The 24478-nt window shown below is 40.3% G+C and overlaps 1 protein-coding gene across 5 annotated transcripts in view; it reads right to left on the bottom strand.

Annotated features, from left to right (window-relative positions):
• The window catches only part of BACH2 (BTB domain and CNC homolog 2), a 334588-nt gene that overhangs the window by 236288 nt on the left and 73822 nt on the right, over positions 1 to 24478 (bottom strand). For 2 of the 5 annotated variants that reach the window (XM_046676518.1, XM_046676519.1), the window contains exon 2: positions 19690 to 19802. The gene's annotated coding sequence lies outside the window, so the exon portion shown is untranslated. Of the gene's footprint in view, positions 1 to 19689; positions 19803 to 20207; positions 20332 to 24478 lie in introns of those variants that run through there. The other 3 variants (XM_046676521.1, XM_046676522.1, XM_046676520.1) reach the window with 2 other exon arrangements.

Here is a 24478-nt window from a genome sequence, read left to right as displayed (position 1 = left end):
TTCCATTAAAAACGCAGGGAGAACATAATTTTTATGATGATTATGCAAATGCACCTGGTTCTTGTTCACTCTAGTAGTTAGCTTGGAAAATCCCTTAGTGTCACTGATGCCTGGATAGGGACACAGACTAAGAACATGTATCCTTTCTCCCCTTTTAAAAATTACTTTTTACATAGCACGCACATTCATAGAGAAGACTGGCCCTCTACCATATTTAAAGTGGAGAGAGAAACAGTACTGTAATTTTCTCTGTTCTAGCCCACTTCAGTGGTACATAATGGATGTGCATAGGATTAGTTTAGAGTTTGATTTCCACATTAATTCAACGACTGGAATCACCACTGACTCAGCCTCTGGAATTAATAGAGAGACACAAAAGAGTTTTTCTACTTAATAAACAAACAGCCCTAAGTCAAACCACTCATATAACATTGGAGGCATAACCAATGGAGCAGCTTCCATTTACAGTATTTTCTAGACCCCTCCGAGTGCTTCATAAGCAAGGTTACTATAACATTTGAAGTCACTCTCAAGATTAAAGTAGCTTTTAATTTTTTTTACTACCAGAAGATACAAATGGTTGTCAGTATTTGGAGTTAATATTCTTTTTTTTCTTAGATTTTTTTTCTTTCTTTTTCTCCCCAAAGCTCCCTGGTACATAGTTGTGTATTTTAGTTGTGGGTCCTTCTAGTTGTGGCATGTGGGATGCCGCCTCAGCATGGCCTGATGAGCGGTGCCATGTCCGCGCCCAGGATCCGAACCAGTGAAACCCTGGACCGCTGAAGCAGAGCACGTGAACTTAACCATTCGGTCTCGGGGCCAGCCCCAAGTAGTTGATATTCTTAATAGAAATTTAAAATACAAGTATCAAATTTGGCCCAAATGAGTCAGTTCCTTTCAAAGTTATCATGAAATAGGCAGGCAGGCAAATGTGAAATCCGAGGTGCTTATTAAATTGAAACAGAGAAGTCACTTTTGAGAACTCTGTCATCAGCCCTCCCCCACCCCATCACAATGGCTAACATTTACTAAGTGTTTACCAGATGCTGTTAAGAGTATATGGGCATGATCTAACTTAATCCTCCAAGGAGCCCTGGGAGGTGAGTGTTTCTAACAGTATTTTAGAGATGATAGGCTTAGCAAGAGGTCAGGGAGCTTGTCCAAGGTCTCAGGGCTCCTCTGTGGCAGAGCTGGGATTTGAACCCAGGTCTGATGATGTCCAAGGTGCAAACTCTTAACCATTAAGACACATGTTGACTTCAGGGAGGCTAATGAAGGGTGAAATCAAAAGCAATGGATAAACACATTTATGCCACTTTTAATTTGAGTCTGTTGCACATTCCTAGTTGGTCCTCCCCTATATTAAGCATGATGTCCTATTAAAACAGATTACAAATTCTGCCAACAAAAAACCTCCTGAGGGAAACTAAGATCATTGATTAAAGTAACTCAAGTCTCTTATTGAGAACACAGCAATACAGAGGCTTGGGTGTGGTCACCTGAGAGATCTGGAGGAAACCTAGAGGCAAAATTTACCGAATTTTCTATTGCACAATAGAATCTGTCTGTGGAAAGCCCCCCCTAAACGGAAGTATCTGTCAAAGTAAAAATAAACCCAGTTAACAGCATCTGAAAAATACATTGCGACTGGGATTCGTATTTCTCTCAATTGCTATGGTACATGCATATAGTTAATTTTTTGGTCCTCTCAAAAACAAAAGAAAGAAACACTTAAAACCCAATCTACAAAACTCTGACAGGGACTAACACCCATTTTGTAGGAACGAAGCCGAGGAGGCCAGCTGAGTACTTCGGAGTCTCTTCTAAGGGGTTCACTCCTGCCAACTCATGGGTCACTAGGAGGCCAGGCCCACTGAGGACGCAGCTTTGCACGAAAGAGAGATCGTGTGTATCTGGTCACACAGAGTTCATTCCACCCGAAGTCTTTCATAAAAGCCAGACTGGACAGATAACTTGGAATGCTTACTTATCAATCTACGCTAAAAAATATAATTTCCCGGAAGAGCATACCACTGGGGGCAGATTATTATTATTTTTTAATTAAAACATTTACTGAGAGCCTACCATGAGTCAGGATCTGTCCTAGGCACTTTCACATTAGTGATTTCACGTAACTCACACAACAAACCTTCGAAGTAAGTACCTTTTGTGTACATGTTAGAGCTGAGGAACCTGCCGCCTGGGGATGCTGAGGGACCTGGCTGAGGTTACACAGTCAAGAGAAGTAGAGCTTCTGACGGAACCCCATCCCCACTGCTGGGGCCAGGGGTCTCACTATTGGGAAAATGTTAAGTTCAGAACTGCTGGCAAGGGAGTAAGTAATCCCAGGTTGGTGTCATTAAACCTACAGACTTACAATGTATTGGCAACATATAGCTGGCAACTGGTCTGCAATAATCAGGACCATCTCTACAGGTTTCAGGCTGCTCAACTACTTCTGGTGGCTGCCACACAGACCAGTAGCCAGCTGTTTGCTTCCGATATTAACACATTGTAATTTCTGAAACGTTAAGTTTAGTTAGCATTATCCACATTTATTTTGATTTTTGCTGATAGGATATCAAAAAGTGGGTAGACAAACCACGGATCTGTCTAAGTGTGGATTACCCTCTGGGAATTTTACACATAGATAATCTCAGCCATTTTTATGTTGTTGTCTGAGAGTTTCGGTTTCAAGTGATATTTTCTGCCACTGTTCCTTGAAATTCAAATTTTGAGGGTGTTCATTATGGTACATGGGTACTACTTTATTTATATCTATTAAAAATATATACATAACTACATATAGTGGAAAACCATGTGCTATTCTGTATACTCATTCATGACTAAGAGACATTAATTTGTAAAACTATCCTAGGAAACTAAGTCAAAGAATATAGTTAATAATATTTTATACTTTTTTGTGTGTTCATACTGAAAAATTTGATATAATTAATTCATACGACCAATCCAGCCCAGACAGTTCTAAAAAGTAATTTATAATCATCAAAGTGCCATAAGGACTGGTAGTCCTAAAATGAAAAAAAGAAAAATACAACAAAAGGAGGCTCTCTGAGTATGTTTTTAGCATTAATTAACAAATAAACAAAATAAAATCAATTTCCAAAGGCTAGCTCTGAACATTTTACCTGCTCTTGACCTTGAATTGCCGGCTTGGCCTAGAGAATAAATCTTAACAGTGATTGTTCATAGCAACTTTGAAGGCAAATTAAAATATTATTGTGCCCTACCACGATTACTCTCCTTTTACAAAGTTTCCAAAGAAAGCAGAGCCAAGATGCTTAAATTTTAACTGAAGCTGAGAGAGTAAATAGTTGCAACACACACACATAGACATTTATATTGAGTCAAAAGCAAATTTTTAAAACCCACCAACAGAAAAAAAGAACTATAATTTTTGGAGAGAAGTAATAATGTAGGTAAGCATCACTTATTTTTTGAAAGGCATATCTAAGCATCCAAGAAATAGTGTTTCTGTTTGTTTTAATTGAACTGGGATTTTCTGGAGAGTAGTGGATGGTTCAATGCACGAGTCACATTCAAGAGTGGACTTCCATTAGATTCAAACTGAACAGCTGGACACAGGATGCTACTTAATTCCTTTCTTCCCTATCAGGAGGAGGTGCTAGGGTGCTTGTCTTATTCTCCCATCCGTTTATTTGCTGAGCAACAGGACTCTTGCTTCAAGCTGGTTAATCTGCTGAGCCATGACACATACGAGAAGGCTCTCTGGCAGGACAACATGCTTCCCACACGGAAGGTAGGACAGCAAAAGAATTGAGCAGAGCAACTCTGTACATCTCCTTACCTCTGGGCCTCTGCTTCCCCACCGTGGGACTCTATCTGTTAACTCTGAACATCCTTTAGGGACTAATAGTCCAAGTGTTTGAGATTTCGCATAAGAAAGTGCTATTTTAAATGATTCTTTAAACTATCATTGTAGAGAACTACAAGAAATGTTCAGGCCTGAAAAAAATGTTCATTCATCACCAAAATTGACTCACTTCTAATTAATTGACTATTTCTGCTCTGCTGCTAGTAACAGAATTTTGTCATCATCCACAAACATTTATTGAACATTTACTATACACAGAACACTCGTCTTACGGAAGAGAACAGAAGTTGTCTCCAATAAAAACACTCCGAGTTTCCCTGACATGTCATCCTGCAGAAAGGAGGCAGAATCCTTTCATCTTCTCATCTATCCTGCCCAGGATACCCTGTGCATAATAAAATTTATAGAAAACTAGAATGCTAGAGTCCCTACAAACTTCAGAGATCATCAATAGGCCAGATTATTCTTTGTGTGCTGAAGCCCTGGAGAATCTGACGTAATACGCTATGGACCATTTTCTCCAGAAAAATGCATATGTGCATCAAATATCAGACTCAACTCCTAGCATTTTACAGATACCCCCTGAAGCCAACCTAGGCAAAGACACCAGGCTCACAACTTCCAAGCTACTGCCACTGCTTCATCACACCTATGGAGACACCACGTTTCCAACAGGTGACGTGACTTGGCCACAGTCATGGGCAGAAACCATCAACAGAGTAAACGGGACGAAACTGAAAATGACGCAGATGCCCCTCAAAACTCCAAATCATCCTTTGCATCAGAAGTCAGGCTTATCACGTTGCCAGGAAAGGTGAAAAGGTGAAATGTTTTGAGAGGAAGATACCTTCCTTTTATCTTAGGGTTCTAGCTGAGCTTCTCCCTGGAAAACAGGCAGGTCCTCTTTATCTTGCGCTCAGGCCAGGCCCACCCACGGTTCAAGCTTGCCTTTTTCTGTGTTTGCCTCTGCGAATCAATAAAACCCACACAACCTGAGCACATGCAGAACGGGGGCAAATGTGAGAGTATGAGTTAGAAACCAGTTTTCAGGAACCTTACTGGAGTTCTAAAGAACTCTAAGTTAGCCACATAATGGATGTTTAAGAAGTATTCTGAATTAGGGACTGCTCATTTATTTAGGAAGTAGTTGTCTACTAAAGTGTGAGCAAGTTCTAGAGAGCTGCTTTAATGATTAGATAGAACTAATTTCCAACTACTACATTAATTTGTTCATTTGCAAATGGCTTGTTCTTTCAAGAACTAAAACATTCATCCTGGCATGCAGCATTTACTTTTAGCTTAGCAAATTCATTTACTGTATTTCAAATTCAATTCAACAAATACTCTCCTACAAGACAATGTGATGGAATGAAAATGTGCATGCGTTTTGGAGTCAGTAAGATCAGAATTCAAATACTGGATCTTCTATATCTAGAATTGATATTCGGCTCATTACTTAAGCATCTCTGAGCTCCTCCCTGTGAGGTTCAGCATCTCTGAGTCCTGTAAAGTGGGAATAATACTACCTACTCTGCAAGTTGGTTGTGAAAATTAGCAATAATATAGTCTTTCATAAAACAAGCTAGTGCAATACTGGTAAATGTAGGCACTCAATAAAATGGTAACAGTTAAAATAATGATTATTTATGAAATATCTATAAGGATAAACTTCCTCTGAGATCCTTCTCCAAAACCTGAATTCATAACATGTAAATGAGTGAGAATTTAAGTCATTCTTAAAGTGACTCAAATTCTTGCTTTAATTTATTCTGACGTATTAAAAACTATAACCACTAAAAATTAAAAGGCCCCTGTTCAAATGACCATCTTTACTAAAGTACTACAGTCAGGTTTTTTGACCAAAAGGAAATCTATAGTACCATTGATGGTTTGAAGTCATTAGATAACACTGCTTTAAAGTAACAGAACAATAAAACAGCAAGAGAATGGTTTCTTCACATGGAACTTCATGACTAAAAACTTAAATTAAATACTATGGTTCAGTATTAATGTGTTTTCACACTACCTACCCAGTTTTCAGACTGTACCTACTTATTCTTTTCAAATTGCTATCACTATCTTTTTCATGGGAAATTTACAAATTACTTTGAGAAGCCAAAAATTTACAGTGGAAATTTCTTCCCAAGTCCTTTTTTAGAATAAACCTATTCAACAGGCAAATCTAAATAATTTTTAGTAGTTCTAAATGTAGAGAATTCACAACTTCTTACTGCAATTGAAAAGGAGCATACAAAGCAATTACTTAGTCACTTATAAAAACCCACGTTCAACTTTTGAAATAATGACTAACCTGATAGGAGAGACAAGACTTTTATAATTAAATACCAAAGTCTAGCCATTTGAGATAAGCACAGCAGGTTATATAATTGTCCCCTGCACTCAAAATACCCTTTTCCCCCTCTTGGATGCATATCATTTTTCAGTTAATAATAGAACATGTAACAAGAAAACTTACTGTATTGTAGGAAACCATTCTAACCACAAACTAAATTTTTACCTGAGAGTAAAACCTCATTAATTTGGATTTCACTCATTTCATAAGGAGAAAAAACGCCCATTAATACTGTAAATAAAATACCCTTGAGAAGATAATTGATTCTAAAGAAAACAAAAACAGTAAGCCTTAGGCACTCATTTACATACAAATACTTGGAGTGTTAATTGAAAAGCATTCCAAGCCCAGCTAGAATGGGATTTTCAAATTCGGATACTCTGAAAACTTCTCTTAGCACACTATGATGGACACACTCAGGAGCACTGTAAGTTACGGGATACACATGACATCTTTTCCTAGAAAGATGGGATGGCTCATGTGTCTAGAGCCATCTAGCACAGTCACTACTCAGCCAGGGACTACATTTCCCAGGCTCCTTGCATTCAGGTGGAGCCATGTGACTCGTTCTCACCAATGGAATACAGAGAGCAAAGAGGTCGAGTCAGGGCTATGGTGGTTAAGAAGTGAGTATTCCTTCTTCATGCTCTCTTTCCCTTTCACCAGCCAGATGTGGACAATCACAACCCTCAAAAGATGGTATAAGGTGGAACTGTACCCCCCTCCCAAATTCATATGTTGAAGTCCTCACTCTCAGTACCTCAGAAAGTGACCTTATTTAGAAACAGGATTATTACAGATGTAATTAGTTACGATGAGGTCATACTGGAACAGGATGAGCCCTATTCCAATATGACTGGTGTCCTTATAAAAAGGCGAAATCTGGACAGAGACAAGAATAGAGGGAAGATGATGTGAAGAGACACAGGGAGAAGATGGCCACCTGCAAGCCAAGGAGAATGGGCTGGATGAGATCCTTCCCTCACAGCTCTCAGAAGGAACCAAGCCTGCCCAACTTTGATCCTGCATTTCTAGCCTCCAGAACTTTGAGACAACAAATTTCTGTTATTTAAGGCACCAGTTTGTGGTACTCTGTTACAGCAGTCTAGAATCTAATACAGATGGTAAGGCCAGAAGATGGAAGGGGGCTGAGTTCAGGATTCTTGAACAACTGCTGAATAAAAGCACTTAACTGAGCAGAAAGACTTACACTGGATTGAGACTTCAGCAAGAAAGGAAACTTTCATTGTGTCAAACCACTGAATTTTGAGGGCTTATTTGTTCTAACAGCTAAATTACTGAATATAAGATTTGATTAAGTAATTTAACTGGCAAGTACATTTTAAAGTTATCTTACATAAAAAACCACAGACACATCACAGGGAACAGTGTAACATCCATGTAAACTTTTAGGATAAAAAGAAACTTGAAAGAAAATTTGAGTTTACAGGAAGATATTTGGGGGTAATTCCCCCAAATCCTCCCCAGGGTACAAATTTACTCCCCTCTGCCAGTAGAAATAGAATTTCCTCAAGAATTTTAAATAAGCCACAATGTCAAGGTTGCTATACATGGTTTAAGTTATGCTATAATTCACTTACATTTTTTTTTTGAAAATTCAGAGAAGCATTTCCCCCAAGTGGCCCAAGTGTGTAAATTTTTACTTTGGTACCAAGGACAACAATACTGTAAAATGAGGTCTCAGCTTTTCCTAAAATTCTCAATATTATTTTTAATCAATCTGTAGAGAAGTCACTATGTAACACCTTCTGCTCTCAAATACAGACAAAATATACACTTCCTTTATGATAGGGTAACTAACATGGAATCAATACACCATTTTCCATTTTCTGATTTTTTTTTTTTTTTTCTTTTTGGTGCATGATGAAAAAGTGGAAGGACAGATATCCTGGCTAAGACATAGAGTTGTAACTCAAAGTACCTCAAAAGCTGAGTTGGCAGCTGGGCTCTCGTGTTTATAGAAAAGCTAGGATGATTCAGCCTGAGCTCAGAGCTCAATTTAGATCAGAGCAGCTGGATTCAAAACACATGTGAGATGTGGCAGCAGGTTTCCAGGTCACACTGATCCAAGACGGAGACCAGAGACCACTCCCCAGAACGATTCCAAATGGAGAAAGTGCCTGAGGGAGAGGGAAACCTCAAAGGTGTTTGGAAGACCAGGCCACAGTCAGCCCTTTCCAAAGGGCCAGTAACATCAGCATTTCCGGCAGCTGGCAGGTGCTGGGGAGGCCAAGGGGAAAGCAGCCGGAGGATGACACTGAACGGCCCCTTAGGCAGCTTTGTCACGGTCAGCAAACATCCCTCACCAACGACTTCTTTCCTGAAGCAGCTATTGTTCAGATTAAACTATGGGAATCTGGGAAATGGAAAACCTTAGAGAGCACACGCTTCCTGCTAAGATCCATGCTTAACTTTGCTTTGTTTCAAAGAGAAGAACTGGAGTAATGGAAGGGGAAACAATTTCTAATGACACTTTTTATCTTGGCGAGAAGAAATCATAGCCACCTCAACTATAATATAGGTTACACGCTGAAATCTACAAGAGGGGAAAAGTAGCACAAAATCTTCCCAGCCCAGTTTTATCTCCATCAGAATTCACCCTGCTCCTTCCTTAATTTTCTTTGAATGTGATATATCCAGAAGGTTGGTGATTTTGCAGCTATGAATTTTATGTGCAAGAAGAAATACTTCCTCTGCTGTTTTTCCTCACCTTCCTTCTCCGCAGTCTCTCTTCCTCCCGCTCCTTCTTGTCTCTTTGTTGTGAATGTCAGGGCTGTCCGTGTCACAGTCTGACATGATTAGTGTTTCTGACATTACACCAAGAAGCACACAGAGTGCAGGGAGAGCCGGTGGAGGGGCCGGGAGTCAGGACGCACAGCCATTTAAAGAAGTCAAAGGAAAAAAAAGAAGCCCAGCCTCCTTTCTCTGAGGTTCCTTGATTACAGGGCAACGTATCAATCACCCCAGATTTTTCTCATTTATCCAATTAGTCCGTTTTCCTACTCCTGTGGAGATCCCTAAGGTGCAGATCTATTCTGCGAGATCAAAGTCAGTGGCTCCAATAACAGATAAGACAGAATCCGTGACTCTGCAGATTCTCAGGCTGTGAAGTGTAACAGTCGGCGCACTTGGGGAAGAGAGCACCAGTCCATTTCGAGTATCGATTCGCCACTTTGTCACTCTAATGATGTTATCTCATTAAAAGAGATAAATGCCCCACTGTTCTTCCAAGAGCATCTGCTTCTTACTCTTCGCTCTTTTTCAACAGCATGGCTCTCAGCAGCAGCACATTAAAATCAAATTGAAATCCAATGCAAGGCTTGGCCACAGAGCTGCTTACCGACACTTCTTTTTAATTGCTTTTTCCTACTCTCAACCCCCTTGCTGCTCCCCCCCAACAGTCCTCCATAGAGACAAGCAATATAAAGAGAAACAGATGCAGAAAGTAATCGCAATAGCAAGTGTGTATTGAGTGCCTATTTTGGGGCGCCTCCATGGTGTCAACATTTACCTTCTACCACGACTTTTCCGGGTATGCAGAACAATCCCCAGCCAGCAAATGAAGAAAGGAAGTTTGAAGTTAAGGTACTTGCAGGTAATGAGAGGCTGGGCCACAATCTGAACAAGGGTCCAACCAACGCAAGTACTTTTTTTAGTCCCCATTTTCATTCGTGGAACAAATGAGTAAATATGACTGTAACTTGACTAGAATAGGTGAAAAAAATGTAAGGGAAGGTGGCAATTATTCTTCAGCCCGCGAACACCCAGGAATATAATGCCATAGGCAGCGCAATGGTTTTGTCTCAACAGATTCTTATTAAATAAAAAAGGTAGCAATTTTCCATAATCAATGTTTTATACATTATTCCTTTGTGTATCAGGCCTCTAAAGTACACATTATTAAAGTCTATTAAAGTCTGTATTTAGCAGCATTACTAATGTGCCTTTGGGGAAATTATTACAATGAAACAGCATCAGTCTTTCACAAAATTTCAATTGTTTAATATTCCTCTTCTGATCTTCAATACATGTGTCTATTTTTAGCTACAGTCAGATCTCATCCGAAATGCCATAAACCCAGCCTAGAGCTGTCACAACAAATTGTTTATGGGTTGGATTTAAGAAAGAACAACAGATGCAGATATTGCTAATTTCACCCAATGGTTTTATTTTTCCCCATAACTCATTATAGTTTTCCTTCTGTTCTAATTAACAGGTGCTCCTTGATCACTATGACATGTGATGACACTTTACCTCTCTGGCTAGGGTTGGTTATCTTAATTAATCACTTATATTTATATCTCATTGAGACTAGTGTCTCAAAATAATGCCACTTTATTAAAGTCTGAGGGTGGTAAGAAGTTATAAAACTATTCCAAAAAAAAATAAACAAACAAACCAGTACATATAAGCTGTGATTAATCAAATCTAAATGTTTTCATTTAAACCTAAGCACTGTCATTTGAGACTAGAAAATGTCTTCTGAACATTAACTGAGGAATTTCTGCAAATTATGTACTTTTAATATTCTAAATAGGCAACTCTCCTTCTCTAACTAGTATTTATTAATTTTACGACACAGTATGAGGTTTTTAAAAATGAAGCCAATAATGTGCATTCATCCAAAGCACAATGTTCTCCACAAACATCTTACGGAGAACAATAATGTTAGACTTATTTTACAGAGACAAAAGATAACAGGAAGCTGGAAAGAATACCGGCAAACAGCTACACGATACATGGCCTCTATATCACAAAAATGAAGGGGAAAAAGGCAACTTAAAAGTATTAGGTACTCCAATTAATAAGCTGGGTTGGAAATAATCTCTTAGTTACGTATTTCCCCTTTAAACAGCAACCCCACTGTTTGAGATGATCACAAAATCAGGCAAATCGAGTTGATTGTTAATATTCTAAAGAAGGGCAAGTCACAGATTAACTAACTAAATAGTCACGTTTCCCATCACCAATTAACTAACTAGGATGTCACTTAATTGTACCCATTAAGGTCTACTAATTGAGAGAAAAAGGGCAGACCTGAGGGCTTGGAAGACAGAGGCATTCCTCCACATGACGCACAAAGGCCAGAATCCACTTGTCTCTTTGTTACAGGGACCCGGCCACCACCAGCATCAAAGAAAGAGGTTGCAGCACACATCACGCATCCAAAGGGCCTGTCTAATTATGCTGCGGGCTCGTGTGGGCTGAGCTCAATAAGGTGATATAGAAGGAGAACCCACCAGTTCAGTCAACATTCAATTAAAGCTCCACATGAAGGCTGGCACGGAGCAGTCCGTCAATGAAAAAAAAAAAAAAAGCAATACTTATTTTAATCAAGAAAATCCTAGGCACTCCTCTTTAAATCCTCAAGCAATAAGGATGAACAAGATTCCAAATCCAACAATCGCAATGTGTGAAGTGCCCCTAAAAAGAACAAAGTGGGACCGAGAAGCCTCCTTCCTTCAAGTGAAACCTGTTTTATGGTCAGTAGCTGTGGTCAAAGAGCTTATCATGATTCACAACCAGGCCTCTCAGACTTGAAATTATATTACAGTCATGTCCAAACATATCCCTTCTCCTGCTCTGCGGCCGTTATGGTCCTAACCCTAAAGTCCAGCCTTTCTACCTGTTCGGACTCTCCTTCATCTTTTCCGACGTGATTGAAGTCAAGTCGGGCCACTGACACCTTCACCCTGAAGTCCAGGCATCGCCATGTCCACATGAACACTGCAGTGCGTGCACACCTTCTCAGGCTGGAGCTGGCTTCCAGGGGCACCAGCAGAATTATTCATCTGACGCTCAAGTTCTCTGTACAGAAAGGTTCTGAGTTTCAACTTATGCCCTGCTTGACTTAACCTACTTCACCTGTTTCTGGTTAAGCAGAAATGAGGAGAAGCCTTGGGACTGAAACAAGCACTGCTGTTGCTTCCATGGTAGAAATGACTATATAAAGAGATAATTCTACATAACTTAGGGAGCAATTCTCAAATAGCGTGTATACGTTTTGTATATAGTTATGCACACAAGTTATATACATGGACACATTTTAAAGATGAACAAGCATAAACAAATTCAGTTAATTCTTTTAAATTTGTCTTCCTCCTACTTCATGCCAAAGTGACCATCTACTGGATTACATTTACTGTACTTTAAATTTGCTCTCCCATAGCTTTCACAAGGGAATTATCTTCCTGTTTCCTTCCTAAAAATTCACTAAATTTCCCAGTGCGATGCATATGGAAGAGACTGGAGGTCTAACTTTGCCATTTCCATACATCCCACAATCAGCAGAATTTGACTTACCCGGTAACACAGGTGCTACACTGGGTTTGTGCTAACAACGTCCCATTTAGCGTCACAAACCCCATAAAAATGAAGTTTTTAAAATAAACTAAGGGCAGTTTTGCCTTCGAGATGTAGAAGGTGAGAACAGATGTGCTACAATGTCCAGAGCACTCACTGCTCAGGGCCCAGGGCCCAGCTGCTTCTTCGAGTAAGGTCTGCCAAGTCTAGGACGCAGGCACGGTCTAGCTCAGCGCTCCTCAAACTCCTGTCACAGGACGTGCTTCAAAAGCACTGCAGACTTTAAGCAGTTTTTGTTTATGTCAGTTATTTCTAGCAAGGTTTACCATATTAAAAGAGAAAACTGAGACATTCTGGGGACACAAAGAGAGACAGTGGAAAAGGCAAAAAATATCTTAGTATTATTACGAGAACCACAAGTCTAAACTTGCACACATCAGCAACGTCTGAACAGCTGAATGAAGAAATGACACAACCTGAGAGCAAGAGGATGTAGTGTCCATTTAAAATTTTTTGAGGGGCTGGCCCCGTGCCCGAGTGGTTAAGTTCATGCGCTCCGCTTCGGCGGCCCAGGGTTTCGCCCGTTAGGATCCTGGGCGCAGACATGGCACCGCTCATCAGGCCATGTTGAATTAGCAGAACTAGAATATACAACTGTGTACTGGAGGGCTTTGGGGAGAAGAAGAAAAAATAAATAAAATTAACCCACTCTTTAAAAAAAAAAAACTTGAGCCACTGAATCAAAGGGCAGTATCTCTTTCTAGAGCATTTCTCTACTTACTACCGCCCCAAAACCATTAGTACATTAAAATACCCCTTCCTGGTAACATGTCAAATAGAACGACTCCCAGGTCCCAGCCTCTGTTTTGACCAATGGCTCTCTCTCTTTTTTCTATCTGCGCGCTAAATAGCTTCAACCAGTTGTACCTCAAATGCAAAACAGCTAAAATAGTATTTATTTTAAAATGCTTGCTTTTCTCTGATTGTTAATCATATACACAAATACTTATTGTAGGAAAGTTGAAAATACTGAAAAATATGTTTTAAAATAAGAAACAAATGCATACCATGTACCCACCCTCTGAGAAAACCATTGCCAACATTCTGGGCAGTATCCTTCCAGTCTTTTTATCATGCATATTTAAAAAATACAGTGAAGTTCATACATTATTTTAAAATATGATTTTTAGTATGGAAGAATGCACATTGCTAAAGAAAATTTAGAACATAGATGCAAAAAGATAGTGCTCTTAATATTTTCTTTTTTTTCTCTCCTTTCTTGCTGAGGAAGATTCTCCCTGAGCTAACACCTGTTGCCAATCTTCCTCTTTTTTCACTTGATGAAGATTAGCCCTGAGCTAACATCTGTGCCAATCTTCCTCCACTTTATATGTGGGACGCAGCCACAGCATGGCTGATGAGTGGTGTAGGTCCATGCCTGGGATCCAAACCTGTGAACCCAGGCCACCAAACTTAACCACTAGGCCACAGGGCCAGCCCCAAAGATAGTGCTCTTAATATTTTGATGTGTATCTGCAATCTTTTTTCCTGTCAGCAGACTTGTACCTTTTATTTAAAAAATGAAATAATGATCAAACTGCACATATTGTTATGTAATTCACCTTCTTCACAATTTATTTAGAACATCTTTTTATGTCATTAAATATTCTTCCATTCCTCCTTGGTACTTTTATTGTATGGCTGTACCATGGTTACCATCTGTAAAAAATTACTGTTGTAATAATATGTGATAATCATTTTTGCTAAATTTTTATATACATTCATGGCAATTTTCTTTGAGTAACTGTTCTAGAAATGAAACTTTTGAGTCAAAAGATATATGTACTGGGGCTGGCCTGGTGGCGCAGCGGTTAAGTTCGCACGTTCCGCTTCAGCGGCCCAGGGTTCACTATTTCGGATCCTGGGTGCAGACCTACGCACTACTTATCAAGCCACACTGTGGCAGGCATCCCACATATAAAGTAGAGGAAGATAGGCATGGATGTTAGCTCAGGGCCAGTCTTCCTCAGCAAAAAAGAGGAAGATTGGAGGCAAATGTCAGCTCAGGGCTAATCTTCCTCAAAAAAAAAAAAGACATACATACTTTTGAGGTTTTGATATACATTGTTTAAGTCCCCTTGAGAAATGTGTTCTTTCACTAACTGTGTATGAGAGCCTGACAGTACCAATCCTACCTTCGCTGAGTAAAGTTTATAAATCTTCATCAACAGCATAGGTGGAAAATGCCATCTCATTATTTTAATTTGCATTTCTTTGATAACTGTGGAGGTTAAACATTTTCTTCTATGTTATTTATTGATCATACTTCTTCCTTTATTGGTTTGATATTTCTGTTCTTTGCCCATTTTCTATTAGAGCAATCATCCTTATCTGATTAATTTGTAACAGCTCTTAATAAATTAGCTAAGTTAAGTCTCTGTGCTACATGTTGTAAATATTATCCTGGCTTGTCTTTTGTGTTTTAGGGTAGTTCAGAATGTCTTTTGATGGAAAGAAATTTTGAGATTTTACATATCAAATACATTCTCTTCCTTTGCAATTTCTGCTGCTAGAAATTAATAAGGCCTTCCTTACTCCAAGATCATTTAATTTTTATTTGTATTTTCTTGCACGTCACTAGTTTTTGAAGTATGCAGTATTTCTTCAAAGTCTGCCATGAGGGGGAAGTTGGTCACTGCTTTCACAAAAACAACAGTGGAAACTCATTAAATACAGACTGGTCATCTGATGAAACCACCAAGAGTGTCCTAGAAAGGGGAAGAGAGAGACCGCATATGTTCACTGTTCACCAATTCCTTATACTGCATCCAGTAGCTCTGTTAACTTGCTCTTCGAGTGAAAGAAGTTTAAAATGGAAAAAGTTTTAACATTAGGTTTATGTTTAAACCTCTGGGATGTGATGACTCTCTTCAACTTGGTCAGAACAAAAGCTTCTCACGGCACATACCGTCGTTTTGCTCACTGATGTACTGCATGCACAGTGCGCGGCAGACAGTATGCCCTTGATAGACACATGTTGGAGGAGCTGATGTCTAATGAAGTAACGTGTATGCCAGGTGTTAGGTGGGAGAGCCGGGGGTAACTCTGGACTTCACTGCTCCGTATTAAGGAGGAGAAAGTAAAAACTCTCAATGAAGGCAGAAACTAAATTTTAGTTTTACTTTTCAGTTAACTGTAGAGATATTAACGTGAGTGTGAAGGTGAAACTGCCTCAAACCTGGCACAGTAGGATACGGTGCTGAATACTGGAAAATATTCACAGAAGGAGTTCTATTGGGCACATATTAAGCAAAACAGTGGCGTCCACCCACCAAGAGAGATAAGAGACACTACTTCATTCGATACTATGGCATTTGTCCAAAGCAATAACAGTCAGATCTGGCTGAACATAACAAGGGAGAAACAGTTCTCAAGGAGATTCTTTTTCACTGTAGGGGGGAAGGAGGGGAGCATTCTGTGTAATAATGGAAAAATCAATTATTTTTCAATCAGATGGAGTGTCCTCATAAATTCAAGACAGAGAACAGCATGGAATATGCCTTCATGAAAACAATGACCATGAGGGAAAGAGTTTAGGATCATAACCCAAAGGTTGCTGCTAGGAAGGAGAGGTCCTTTCAGAACAGAAACTGTCTGTGAGTGTAGTTTTGTGAATTTAAATAGTGGTATTTACTGAACAAACATCACTCTGCCCAATTTGCCTCTACAAAACCCATCCTGTCCAACCTGCCTCCCATTTGGCTGGTTGTTTTTTTTTTTAAGTAACACACTAAAATCCTCTCTTTACACAGATAATACAGAGACAACACAGAAAAACTCATAACATTAATCCTTCTTACTAGCAAAAATTTCTAACACAGTCTTGCAACCCTTATCGGCGGGGATATGTTCTGAGAAATGCTTCATGGGTTGATTTCATTGTTGTGTGAACATCACAGAGTGTTCTTACACAAACCTAGATGGTACGGCCTACTACACACCTAGACTACATGGTACTAATCTTACGGGACTACCATTGTATACGTGGTCCATTGTTGACCAAAATGTTGTTATGGGGCACATGACTGTGTATTATATACATATATTTATACATATTAACAAGAGAATGACCAAAAAAGTAGAAAGGATGAAGACTTTTGACTTCAAAAATTAAAAAGTTAAAATTTAAAAAAGTTGAAATTTAAAAGTTAAATTCTAATTATAAAGTTTTTGATCGATATAAAGATCAGAAAGTCAGCTCTTGCAGAGAGATCTAAGGAGAATATGAAAGCTGGAAAGGAGGTCTTCAAGTCTGCATAAAGGCCAGGGAGAAGGAGTACCCAGGGGAAATCTGTGCACCCTCAATTTCTTCAACACGTAAGGCTGGGAACATAAAGCCTAGAATGTACAACCAGTAAAGCCTGTTTATAATATATCAAAAACGTGAATAAACATGAGGGTATCTATTCTGTATAAACTTTGTGAGGTGGATATCAAACTGACATATTCCATGAACACTAGACTCAGGAAATGGCACCAGGTTCATGACAAGCATTGTGCTTGGGAAAGCCCTCTTTTTGTCTTCTGCCAGCACTAATACGCCAGCATGCTAACTATCTGAGGGCCAAAACTGCACCCCTTCCTGGTGCTCCCTCAGTCTCTGACACAGATAGAAGTTCAAGAATGTGAAGAATAAAGTCACTACCAGGTGGATGGCAGTTCACTGATCACCAGGTTAGCCGTGTTAAATTACTCAGACAAACTGCCAATCACTTTTGCCATGGGGGCCATTCCTGTATTTTCTAGAGGTATGGTCTCTAATTGACCCAAAAGAGAGCTGTCAAGGCCTAACTGTGATCAGAATCGTCCTGGTGCTTCGCAGGAGTAACACTGGACCCAAGAATGCTGTGGCCATCCTCTATCCTGACACTTTCCTCATAAAAGTGTCCCATTAATTAGCTGGGGCTTGGGAAGGAAGGAGAATATTTCATGTATATCCAAGGAAGAGGAGAGCGCCAATTCAAATGCATAATCCTTCAATTTACTAGGAACAAATCCACTTAAAAAATCAATCACACCCACAAAAGTATTTCCAGCATTCTAACTCACATATCCTAATCAGCAAGACGATTCGCCGGTTCTATTTGTGCAGAGAAGAGCTGTTCCCCAGAGAGTGACCTATTCTTTGTCTTACACCAAGAAAACCGTAAGAAAAATGCTGACCTATGAGCATTACACATCATGCTTAATCACTACTTTAAATTAAAATAATATAAAATAAAGCATTCATTGAGTCACTCAGGCAGAACATAACTTCCCAAGAAACAGACACACCTACTGAGACACTTGAAATTTCTAAAGAGTCTGGTTCCCAGCTGGGTATCAAGAGTCAATCCACGACATCAGGTCTGGAGCCGCCCTGGAGAAGCTCAGGGCAGGGCTGTCATAGTAAACCATGCTTGCCAATCAGATTTCCCAAGAGCTGTCTTAGCTTTTCAGGACTCCAAACTCTAAATAATAGAAGCCAAGCTTTGCAATGACCACAATGATGGATCTCCTCCCTGCTCCCCACCCTCCAATCATGATTTTGGGGCAGAATACCTGCCCACCTTCCCATATTCCAAAAGCTCACTTCTCAAAGACTGCCTGAAGCTAAGTGTTTAAGCCAGAGGGGGAAAAAGAAGTCAGCACAAGATTTCCTTTTCTTGAGCCTGGCTCAGCCAAATGAAAATCTCTCAAAAAACAACTGCTTATTTTTTCCTGGTCTCTTCTGATGAGATAAAGCAGCCACCCCTGAGAAGGCCCAACGAACGGCCATGAGAAAAAATGCCACAGGGAAGGGGTTTGGTTGTCACTAATGAAGTGATAGAAGGGGGATGCAACATAGAAGACAGTCTCTCACTACAAAGAATTACTGATCCAAACACCAATAGTGTCGAGGTTGAGAAATCTTGCTCCAGCCGTATCAAACTCTTTGTTGTTCTCTAAATATGCCAGGCTTTCTCACATGCTTTTGTGTCTAAACATAGGCTGTGTCCTTTACCTGGAATGCCTTGCCCTACTTCTGCATCCAAGAAATTACCATTTATCATCCAGGATACAACTCAAAATGTTGCCTCCTCTATATTGTTGTTTCCAGATCCCCTAGAATTGGAGACTTCTCCTCCTCCTTCTTCCCCCCCCCTTTTTTTTTTGCTGAGGAAGATTTGCCCTGAGCTAACATCTGTTGCCAATCTTCCTCATTTTGTTGAGGAAGATTCTCCCTGAGCTAATATCTGTTGCCAAGCTTCGTCTTTTTTTTGTATGTGAGCTGCCACCATAGCATGGCTACTGACGAGTGGTGTAGGTCAGCGCCCAGGAACCAAACCTGGGCTGCCAAAGCAGAGTGTGCCAAACTTAGCACACTTTGTTAGAACACTAGCCATGTGGCTCCAGAATTGTCTGTTACCTGCTGAAGGCAAGACCCAAGCCTCATTCATTGTATATCTCCAGATGTACATGAAGGCTCCAGAGCGTCCATCTGGTAGCCAACTGGGGCCTGCTAAATCAATGAGGGAACAAACAGAAATGTTGCAGATGCACTTAAGACTCTCTTGCAACAATGTCTAAGGGACAACTGTGTCCCCAGCATCAAAAACAAAAATAGCAAACATTAACAAATGCTTATAATGTGGACAGGCACTATGTTAAGTACTGGTGCACATATCAACTCACTTATCCTTACAACAACCCTATGAAGTGTCGAGGTACCATTATAACCAGCATCTTACAGAAAAGTTAAGCCACTTGCCCAAGGCCATCAAAGCAAGCATCTGGAAGAGCTGATATTTAAACCCAGGCAGTCTGGCTCCAGAGCCTCAATCATCTAACATTCGTGCCAACGCAGTTATACTAACAACCAGTATGTCAGCTGCTCAGAGGCCTCTGACAAACACAAGTGACAACTCTGGAAGACTATACAACCGTAGAGTAGCCATCAGCTCCTGTGAACGTGCCTGTAAACACTGCTCACTGCAGTCACACAACTCTCCAACCTCTGGAACGCTTCTGACAGGACAAGGAACCTCCTCACACCATGGAAAGATACTACATACCGATGAAAAATCATATTACCATAAAGAAGACGAAAAGGCTGATTCCCTAAAGTACCTCTTACCTTGTTCATGCTGCAGGGACTGGAGCGAGGGATCAGACATGTCACAACGCGAGTCAGCTCTTGAAGATTCTCCTCGTTCCTGTACACCTCACTTCCCAAAGCAGACAGCTGCACTGCAAACACGAAGAGGAAATCCATTAGCTGGTGCTCGGGAAGGCACAGAGCAGTCCTGTGTCCATTGGAACTTTCTCCCATGATGGCAATTCTCCATGTCTGTGCCATCCAGTATGGTAACCACCAGCCACGTGTGGTGACCGAGCACTTGAAATGTGGCTAATGTAACTGAGGGCTAAATTTTATGTAATTTTAATTAAAATATAAATGTAGACAGCCACGTGTGGTTAGTGGCTACCGTACTGGACACTGCAGATCTAGAGGGTCAAACCAAGAGTCTTGAGGCCACAGACACTGGGCATGCAGTGCCCAAGGAATATCTGGATATTATATGCTCAGAGTGACTACAGATACATGGGGACAAGAATACCCATTCATTCAATAACTATTTTTTGAGTACTTACTAGGTGCTGGGTACTGAGGACACAGTGATCAATAAGCCAGAGAGGTCAGTGACTGAAGACTTTCTAGTTCAGGCTTTGGCCTCCTTAGGAAGGGAAAGGATCTAGCATGTGAGCACCTATTGTGCGCCAGACCTCAGTGCCTTCCCCGCGGCCCACAAGGAATAGACAGGCATTTGCTGGAGCCTGACTATACCATTGCCAGGGCTTAATGCTAAAACCTTCCAGAGCTCCGTGGGAGGTGGTATCCCAGAGGGAAACCAGGAGGTCAGTCCCCCATGGGCCAAATGAACCACAAGATCCAACACCTCCTCAGATAAAATAAGAGTCCATGTTTTTATCTATGTTATTGGTTCTTTAGGTAGGTTTTTTACTCCCTTGAACACATTTTAGAGTAAAACAGTTATTGTACGGTTCCAGGGTCCTTTATTTTGAGGAAATATTAAGGAAAAACAAAGAAAATATCTTTGACCACTTAATTAAAATCTGTAGCCTTTTTGTTTGAAAGATGTTTATGGGTGGACTTGAGAGGAGAAGAAAACATTGTAAGGATCTTTGTAATCACCTTATTTCTGTGTTATTTTTTCAGGTTGCATCTAGGAAGAATTTATATATCTGAACCTTTCCATAAAGATTAGAACTGGAGGTTTAAATGGAACTACAGTGCCTTAAAATATTTTTTTTAATTATAATAATAACAACAATAATGAAAATGTTCAATAGGAAAAGGAAAAAGTACTCATAATCCCACTAGCCTACCACAATCACCTTTAGTTCCTAGCAATTAGCTTTTGTCTACTGGAAAATGACACAAAACCCTGGCACGTCTGCTAACTGAGTGAGAACACAGACAAGTCCAAGGCTGTATTCCTCATATTAATAACGTCTTTCACTATTAAGAAAATGATTTTGCAATTTATATTTTAAAAAGATTAACTCCTACTCCACACACATTACTATTCTGTGAACATAATATTATTAAATTTCTTTTATAAATCAGAAGATAGGAAGAGGAAATTGCAGATCACTCCCTGGTTATTTGAGAGAGATTCCAAAGAAAATACCACATTCAGTCACAGCAATAACATATTTTAACAATGATGTACAACATGGAGAGACCCTGGAATTCCAACTCTGGAGCCTAAATACATCCAAACACCCCCATATGTACACGACGCCGGGGTAACCACTGCTTCAAAATCAAGAAAATTCAGTATCTAATTCTAACCAACTTTAAAGTGATTGAAAGAAAATTAGGCTTACAACTTTTACTCTTTGAATTTCCAGAAGCAGACGCTAATAAATTTCTGAGTTTTAAAGTAGAACTCTATACACATTGTTTCCTTTTTAACATATGTATTCAATCCATGTAAAAACTACAGCCCAGCACTTAACTGGGATGTTTGTCCAAATGCCTTGTAGATACCCGCGATCACAATTCCATTCAATGTACACATTGGTATCAACACAGGAAAGGCGGGCACAAGAAGATAATAATAAACAGACAAGGATTCTTGAACATAATTTCCCCAAGGAAATTCCACCCAGCTCCAACCATGCCATGATCCCCATTGCCTCAGAACTTGGGTACAGAGTCTGCAATAAACTAATTACAGATCCTCCCTTGTGGCCCCCCCATGCCATGCACGTTGGTTTTACAACAAAGTCAGAATAAAAACTCGTCAAAGGAAATACTAGTCACACAGAAAGTTCTTAATAAATATTATGAATAGACTTTTCTTTTTGCTTTCATTCGCAGAACCTAGGATGATGCAGACTATTAACATAGGATCTTAAAAACAATGTTGATAATTATTGCAGGTTGCCTTCTGGATTTTTTAAAAAAGGAAAATCTTTTCATGTCCAGGATTGTAAATCTTTTAAAAATATCCTTAAGAATATTTTACAGCTTGATAGTGCTCAAAACTGTACAATGCACTTTTATATTAATACTCTCAATTAGTACTGATAACAATACTGAGTGGTTTCCTAATTAGGAAACCAAAGGCAGAGAGGAAAAAGAATTCTTCTTAGTCATGCTGTAATAGGCAGAGGACCCTGGGCTAGAAGTGACTTCACTGAATTAAAATATGTACAAAGACCACAAATGAAAAACCTCCTCCAATAAAATACACACACACACACAAACACACAAAGACCACCATTAACAGAAAACACCTCAATGAACACAGACAGTTTTAGAAACTGGGTCAGCTTGCTTCTGGACAGCAACCAAAGAGAGTGGCCTCGTTATATGAAGTACTTTCAATCTCCTTTGAAATAGAGTGTACCTGTTGTTTTGTAGCCAATTCAGTTTATGAAGAAGGTTAGAGAAATCTATAGCTTAAAACAGGAGGGACTGCCTCTTAAGTATAAAGCATTAGGGAAAAAGATACCTGAGTCACCATGGTGGAATTAAGGGAGTTTCCTTTTTATTCTATTCTTCAATGTTTCTTTTTAATTGTTCAAGAAGTGGGATTCTTCTGATACTTAACAAAAGGAAAGTACAGCTGCCTTTAAGTTGATCCCAGAAGCTAATGTGTGACATCTACTCGGTTGATCCTAATAGAGGTGGTTCAATGGGCAGCGAAGCCTGTGGTCAACCCTAGGCTTCTAAAAGGGTAATGGAATACACTTCATCTTCCCAGGTGGATAGGAGAAGTGTATGTAAGCAGGAAGGTGGAGACAGGGTAAGTGTAAGAAGAAGAGATCAAAGAGAAGGAAGAGAAAAGGTGAAGGCTGCGAAGAGAGGAGAAAACTCAAGGGCAGGGGGACAGACAGACAGCTAGACACAGGTTCAGTGATGTGGCCCAATGCCCCTCACCAGCCAAGTCCTGACTACGGAAGGGACTGAGAGATTCGGGCTCCTGGTGACAAGGCCACATCCTATGCTTCTGGAGGATTACACACTCTCACGTGTAGAGCCGGGTGTCAGCAAGTGAGAGCTGGAGTAAAGGGAAGACCGGGCCTCCCTGTTTCACCACTATTTATTTCCCATCAACCTCCACCTACCACAGAGAAGAATCTATTTTACCTGGATGACTGAGACTACGGTATACAGGGTTGGTGACAACAGCATAAGTTGACTTTATTCTCTTCTCCTCACTCTATAGAAAAGCTTAAATGTGTCAAAGGGCTGGGTTTTTGTGTACTGGGCTATTTCTTGGCCCTTGAAAATGCAACTAATATTTATTGCCAATGTAGAATGGGATATGATGAGCTGGGCTCATCTCCTCACTCCAACTTCCCCACCCCCTTCCTAGACGTTCATTCTAGAAGGCTTTTGTAACATAACTCAAAGCTGGGTAGCTCAGGCACTCCTCTGGGAAATAGGCCCACAGGAACAAGCAGGCCACTCCTCACAGTCTTAAGAGTCTCACTGGCTTTTAGATATAACACACTCTGAGGTAAGTCTGTGGCGTGGTCTCTTGTCCCTCCCCTCCGTGCCACTGAATCCAGCAGCCTAAGTAGAGAGCCAGGGCATGAGGACAAAAGAGCTTCTGGGAAGTAATAAGACGAACAGGCTTTGGTGAGAAAGAGAGAGAAGGCAAGATGACAAGAGTCTAGAGGAAATTCTCTAAATCTAGGACTTAAGAGGTTGGGAAATCAGATGAAGAGATGAGAGAATATCCCTAAGATCCTCCACCCTGTTTTGATGGGTTGGAGTAATCCACATGTCTCTGAAGCAGATGTCTCCTGACAACCTTCAGCTGGAATCCTCGTGCAAGACTGGATAAATGTAAGACCATTTTATTACAGACAGTCCAATCCCTCCCTTCCACAATAAGGAGCGTGGTGCTGGGATTAAAAGATCCAAAGGTAAAGCAACCAACAGATGGCTGCTCCTCCCCCAAATGCACGCACACCTCCCAAGTGACTGGCTCCTTCCCTTCTTCTGAACAAAGAGGCAGAGGGACCAGAGCAAAGCTCCCTGAGGAGCTTCTTGCAGGTCTTGCTCCATCTTCAAAGTTACAGCAGGCATGTGGCTCTGGTTCTTCAGGACCTCCATGTCCTTGCTAGCCCCACATTAAGGCAGCAAGCATACCACGACGTGGTTCTGCCCCAAGAGACTGGACAGTGTCTGCCCTTCTGCCTTGTTCCCCTGTGCCCCCGCTTCGTAGCATGCCATGGAAAACATACATCAAGCATCATCAGATGCCTTCTTCCCCAAGGACAGGTTAGGCAATTTGAAAACTAATCTTCTGAAACTTTAACTAGTATATGAGCTATGGTTCAATATGAAATTATGATAAGGAAGGGGAAATGAGAGGATT

This window comes from Equus quagga, chromosome 11 (genome assembly GCF_021613505.1).
Source record: "Equus quagga isolate Etosha38 chromosome 11, UCLA_HA_Equagga_1.0, whole genome shotgun sequence".
In the NCBI taxonomy this organism is placed as follows: domain Eukaryota; kingdom Metazoa; phylum Chordata; class Mammalia; order Perissodactyla; family Equidae; genus Equus; species Equus quagga.
Note: the sequence above shows the minus strand (reverse complement) of the source record. Positions and strands in the feature narration are given on the sequence as shown.